At 46.0% G+C, this 6,000-nt stretch overlaps 1 protein-coding gene across 15 annotated transcripts in view; it reads left to right on the top strand.

Annotated features, from left to right (window-relative positions):
• The first annotated feature begins 331 nt into the window (after positions 1-331).
• Positions 332-6,000, top strand: part of CEP192 (centrosomal protein 192) — a 130,067-nt gene continuing 124,398 nt past the window's right edge. For 6 of the 15 annotated variants that reach the window (XM_054537615.2, XM_063716817.1, XM_024235835.3 and 3 more), the window contains exon 1: positions 335-421. The gene's annotated coding sequence lies outside the window, so the exon portion shown is untranslated. Of the gene's footprint in view, positions 422-4,228; positions 4,349-5,255; positions 5,489-6,000 lie in introns of all 15 variants that reach the window. The other 9 variants (XM_063716816.1, XM_024235834.3, XM_024235830.3 and 6 more) reach the window with 5 other exon arrangements.

Genomic DNA, 6,000 nt, shown 5'->3' with positions numbered 1-6,000 from the left:
TGCCCTGGAGACCCAAACTGAATAAAGTAAGCATTATTTTCAAATTCGCCAAGACCTTGAAGGCGGCGCCAACGGGAGCCGTCCCCCGGGTCCCAGCCCCCGCAGAGCTCCATCTCCTCTTCCGGACTCGCAGGGCGCGCGGCTTCCTCGCTTCAAATCCAGGGACGCGCTGTCCTCACCAATCACCGGGCTTCTTCCCGCCCCATCTCTTCGTGCTGTCCAGTCAAAAGCCAGCTCAGTCTCCTCCCCTTGCCTGGTGCCGCGAACAGACGTAAACCAGAGGCGGGCGCTGTACGGCCGTTCGGGGCTCCAGCCGGTGCGGGGGCCACGCGCACGCGCACTTGCAGCGCCCTGGGATACCCCTTCACTCCGTGGACCTCTCCGCTGCACGCTGCCCTCCGCAGTCGGGGACGCGGGCTCGGTGAGGAGGGACGCTGGTGCCTCGGCCTGCACCTGGGCGGGAGGCAGACGCATGCACCTTTGGCCTACGTTTCGGCTGCCGGACCGGCGGGACAGTGACGGTTGGGCCGGGCGGGGGCGCAGGCTGTGGGGCGGCCTCAGGGCGCGAGCGGGGTGACTGCCGCGCTGCCCGCGCCTCTGCGCCTGGCCCAGCCTCTGAGCTGAGCTCCGCCTGGTTGGGATTAATTGCACGCCTCTGTGTCATTGGGCTTTGGCCGGGCGTGATGAGACAGACTGTTAGGGGATCACGTCCTTCTTTCCTCCCCTCTTCTCTGGGGACTTCCACCTCTTGAGGGACAGGCCCTCTCCGTGCTTCCCTCTGGAGTTTCTTGCAATGTGCTTGTGAAGTGACCGGTGATGTTTCCTTTATGTGCATTGTGATGGGCGGTTCTGTTTCTCCTTTTCGTTTAAAATTCTGACCCAGGAAGTAACCTTGTTAACTTAATGCTTAATGCCCTTGTCTTCCGTTTACTCACTTGATTTGGTTTCTGCTAGGTTGCGTTCATTTATTCCTAATAGTTTACCTACGTTCTTTGCCTATGATTTCATTATCAACAGAACGTGAAATGAGACGAATGTTAATACACTCTACTTTTACTTTGCTGTTACTTTCAGAGTTTGTTTAGTAAAACATGAGGACCTCTTCAAGGCAGTCGTTTGGAGAACAGCTGTTTATATGACCATATTTCCATTTGCTGTTACTATTTTGAGGTCATTCGACTGGCATTTTTACTGCTCCAAAATCAACTTTTTCTCCAAATTTCAGTTTTCTGGGCAAAAACGGTCAGCCTTGAACAATAATATACGAAATGCTACCTAGTTTTAAAGTATATCTTAAAGTGCCAAGAGTAAATGATGAGTTTTGGGGAAGTTTGACTCGGCTTTGGGTTCCACGGCGTGTGCTTTTAAATGTGTTTAATTGTATACATAGACCTACGATTAATGACTATAGTCAGTAATCTTTTATGTACCTAGGAATGTAATTAGTGAGTCCAGATGTGAAATTTGAGGTCACTACTTTAAGGAAATAGCAAAAGAAATTGCAAATATAGCTACTCAGTTCAAATATGGTAGAAGAAAAGATAACATATTGTCTTTACTTGAGATGATGGAGGAGGGGTGGGTAATGCAATAATGTGAGAAATTAAAGGAAATTTCCTTTAGGAATGTGTTATTTCCATGAATGGTTTACAAGTGTAATCTTTTCTGGAGAAGAGACTAAGTATTAGGTTACATCTTGAGGAATCTTCCTGTGGGTTTGTTACCTTTGCACCCTTAGCAAAGCTCTGTTGAAGCACTTAACACTATCATAGTTGACAGGGATTGTCAGCTCCCTGAGGGGAGCTGCCTTATTTATTTTTGCATTCTTGGTGCCAAGTAGAGGGTTCTTCATGGTTTGTGTTTGATAATGAATGTTGCATGAATGATCTTTGCGTAATTTCTGAGTTTTCTTTGGATTAGGCCCTTCTAAATAGGGACAATTGTTGAAGAATTTTCTATAAATTTTAATAGTTTACATGTCTGTATATGAATGAATAACTTAGTAATTACAAGGCTAGACTTGGAGAGGATAGTTGGGAGACTTGTGTGATAGTTTAGAATAAAAAGTGATGGGCAACAGGCATTAGGAATATAGAAGTGGGTCTCAGCTCCAGAGGTGTATTTGACGTTAGAAGCATTAGAATTTGGTGAGAGAGCAGGAGGGATCAGGATGGTCCTAGGTGTCCGGCTTGTATTGACAGTTAATAGGGATGGATTTGGGTGAAGACTAAAGATAACGGCAGGAATGAATGGAGGAAAGGTAACAAGTTTGGTTTTGTATTTTGTATTGCATTCGGGGGTAAGGTAGATGTCAGAGAGCCATTTGGAAGTATGGTCGTTCCCTCAAGTTATCCGTGGGATTGGTTCCAGGACCTGCCCCTGCCCCTGCCCCAGGATGCCAAAATCCTCTGGATGCTCAAGTTCCTTACATAGATTGGTGTAGTATTTACATATAACCGTAGTATTTACATACAGATGCATATGCTCCTGTATATTTATTTAAGACAAGGTTTCTCTTTGTTGCCCAGGCTGGATTGCAGTGGCTATTCACATGCGTGGTCATAGCTCACTGCAGCCTCAAACTTTTGGGCTCAAGCTGTCCTTCCACCATGACCTCCTGAGTAGCTGGGATTCCAAGGCATGCACCACCGGGAGGTGGAATTAGTGCAGAGGAAAGAATACCCTGGGGCCAGACTTGCCTAGATGGGAGTCCTCTGGCCTCATTTGTGCTGTGTGGACTGGAAACGTCTCTTAATTCTCTCAGCCTCAGTTTCCTCAATAATAGGGATGACGGCTACCTTACAAATTGGACATGGGGATTAGAAAAATGTATGTGAAATAATTAGCACATTACTTAATAATAGACACTGAGTATCAGCAAACTAGGGGTTATAGATTCTCTCTTACAACTCGTTTTTTCAATTTGTATTTCCAGTTCTCTGTCAGGTATTGGGAATATGTGGATGAACAAGATAGACATTTCCCCAAGAAGCTGCTCTTCTAAATTTATAGGGGTTAAAGTTAAAGTTGAGTTTACCCACTGGCTGAGAATGTTGTCATTCATTCGTTTCACAGATACTTACTGAGTACCCGCTGTGTACTAGGCATTGTTCTAAGTGTTAAGGAAATAGTGATGGACAGATAGGCAAGGCCCCTGCTCTTAGGGAGAAATTATTTCATTGGAAGAAGACAGATAAATACAAGAATAAATAGTGATAAATGCTGAATAAATTTAAATGGATGTGATTGACTGTGGCGCTTTTTGACTTAATAAGAGATAAACTTCTCTTAGAAGGTAACATATAAATTGAGGTGAATGTCGGGAAGGAAGGAGCTAGCTAGGCAAAGATCTGGGAGAGGAATATTCTAGACCCTGTGGTAGGGGTGGGCTTTGGGGGTGTTACAAGAATAGAAAATCTAGTATGTGGTGAATGAGCCTGAGAGGGTGGGAGAGAGTGACAGGCCTCATAGAGTTTTCAGAAGAGGCACGGCACTTGATTCATAGTTAATGGTCTTTTTGCTTGCTTCTTGGATAATTAATTGTAGGGCGGCAAGAATAAAAACATGGAAAAGGGTGAGGAGGCTTTTCAGTAGGGTAAGGTGGTAGTAATGGAGAGAGGAAGATATAGACTATTTCAGGGTATGTTTGGAACATAGCCATGTTTTGTCCTCAGGAATGGACTACACCAGTAGATGTGTTTTGTTTGACAACAGTGTTTGTATTGAATTTAACTAGCTTTAGGTAGAGCCTGTAATTTCCAGCTGACTTCAGTCCTTATAATTCTGTTTTCTAACAATATTTGTTCCTGAAGACATTTGAGTTGAGATCCCTAGTGTGTAAGAAGTAAATTGCATGATGCAAAGTCTGAGGTCAGAATTCTGGGTAACCCTAACATATGAGGAGCAAATAAAGGAAGAGGATGTCAGATGAGTTGTGAAAGTATGAATTGTGGAGTATTCTTCTAAGATGCCTGGCCGTGAAGGGAAGGTGAGAAGGTGGTGGCAGGACATGCAAATGAAAGATCAGGGCAGGTTGTTTCCTGCCTCCTCCATCCTAACATGGGAGAATTTTGAACATGTTTGTGGAAATCAAGAAGAGAGAATAGTTGGAAATATCAAAGAGAAGAAAATGCTGGGGCATGATCTGAGAGCAGAGTGCTTATATGATGGTGATGAATTTGCTGTGTATTGACATAATTTGAAAATTTTTATTCATTCATTCACTCAGGTTTATTGAGCGTCTCGTGCCAGCACTGTTCTAGCTGGGAATGCAGTGGCAAACCAAATGGTCAAAGTTCCTGCCCTCATAGAGCTTACATTCTAATGTGGGGAGAAAAAGAGGTAACAAGTGAGTTACATAACATGCAGGTGGTGGTCAGTACTATAGAACAGAGAAAGCAGGGAAAGGAGGTTGGGAAGTGCCTTGTTCAAATCTGTAGGTTGATGAGGCAAGGCCTGACAGCTAAGTGAACATTTGCACAAAGACCTGAAAGAAGTGAAGGTACAAGATGTGTGAATAGCTGGAGCATCAGGGGCTGGGCAGAGGTCAGAGCTAGGGTGGAGGTCCTGGAGCGGAGCTGGCTTAGCATGTTTCAGGAACAGCAGGAAGGTTAGGATGGCTGGAATGGAGTGAGCAAGGGAGAAGAGTAGAGGAGATGAGGTCACAGATTATCTGGGCCCTGGTTGGCCATCTTAAAGACTGCCTTTTACTCTGAGTAAGATGGGGAACCAGTGGAGGGAGGGTTTGAGCTAAGGAGTGAGGACGTTTCAGTAATGTTATAGAGTGACTTTCGTGTGTGGAGAGTGGACTAGGGGAGGCAGAGAGGAGGCCTGGAGACCAAAGGCTATTGCAGTGAGTGTCCAGGCAGGAAGTGGTGGTGGCCTGACCAAGGTCATAGCAGGGTTGGGGGGTAGGTTGGGGGGATGCAGCAAGGTCCTGGGCAGGTTGTTAATGTATAACTCTGAGATTTGCATAGGGATTGCACATGATGGGGTGTGAGAGGGATCTCAGAGATGACTACGGTTTTTGGCCTAAGCAGCTAGGTGTTGGAGTTGTCGTTTTCGCTGGTGGAGAAGGCTGAAGGGCAGGCATTTCTTGAGGGGATGGGAATGAATTGGAATCAAGATTCAAATGTAGGTGCTTGTTAGACATCTAAGTGGAAGTGTTGTGTAGGCGGTTGAATATCTGAGGTTCGGGGAAAGGCCCAAGATGAAGGTGTACATTTTACATGATATTTTAAACTTTGAAATTGAAGGCAATCACCCAGAGACGGTGAGTTGATGGAAGAAGATGAAGATCAAGCCCTGGAGGCTTCCACTCTGTGGAGGTCCAGGAGATAAGGAGGAACTGGCCAAGGAGAAGGAAAAGCAGCAGCTGGTGGAGTTGGAGGAGAACCAGACAGCTGTGTCTGAGAAACGAAGCCAAGAAAGTATTTCCCCAAGGAAGGAGTAATCACCTGAATGTTAGGCTACAGAAACAGGACTGGAGGTAGATTATAGTATGCTATGGCTTGGCAACAGGGAGATCAGGGCTGATGCTGACAAGCATTTTTTTGGTGGTGTGGTGGGATGAAAGCCAGAGTGGGGTGTGTTCAGGAGAGGATGGGAGTGGAACTGGATGCCAGTCATGATTCCTCTGGAAGCCTGTGATAAAGGGAGCATGGATAGGTGTGGTGGCAGTTCAGGGGGGTAATGGGGGTGTGAGGTAGAGGAAGGCTTTTTTAAAAGGTGGGAGAAATAACAGCATGCCCAGCGTGGGAGGGCTTGCACAGACAGAAGACTTGATCATGTTAAGAAGGGGGGCCGATTGGTAGAGTGGTTGTCAGTGCAGTGAGGGGTTGGGATCGAGTGCAAAGTGAAGAGGTGGGCTTCAGACAGGGGCATGGACACTTCATAAACTGTTGTGGGATAATTTGGGAATCAGACCGAGGGGTTGAGGAGGATATATTATTTAGGTGCACCGGCCCAGTCGGATTAACATCCAAAAAGTCTGAGCCCTGA

This window comes from Pongo abelii, chromosome 17 (genome assembly GCF_028885655.2).
Source record: "Pongo abelii isolate AG06213 chromosome 17, NHGRI_mPonAbe1-v2.0_pri, whole genome shotgun sequence".
NCBI classification, from domain to species: Eukaryota; Metazoa; Chordata; class Mammalia; order Primates; family Hominidae; genus Pongo; species Pongo abelii.
The sequence above is the reverse complement of the archived record's forward strand: the minus strand, read 5'-3'. Positions and strand labels throughout refer to the sequence as shown.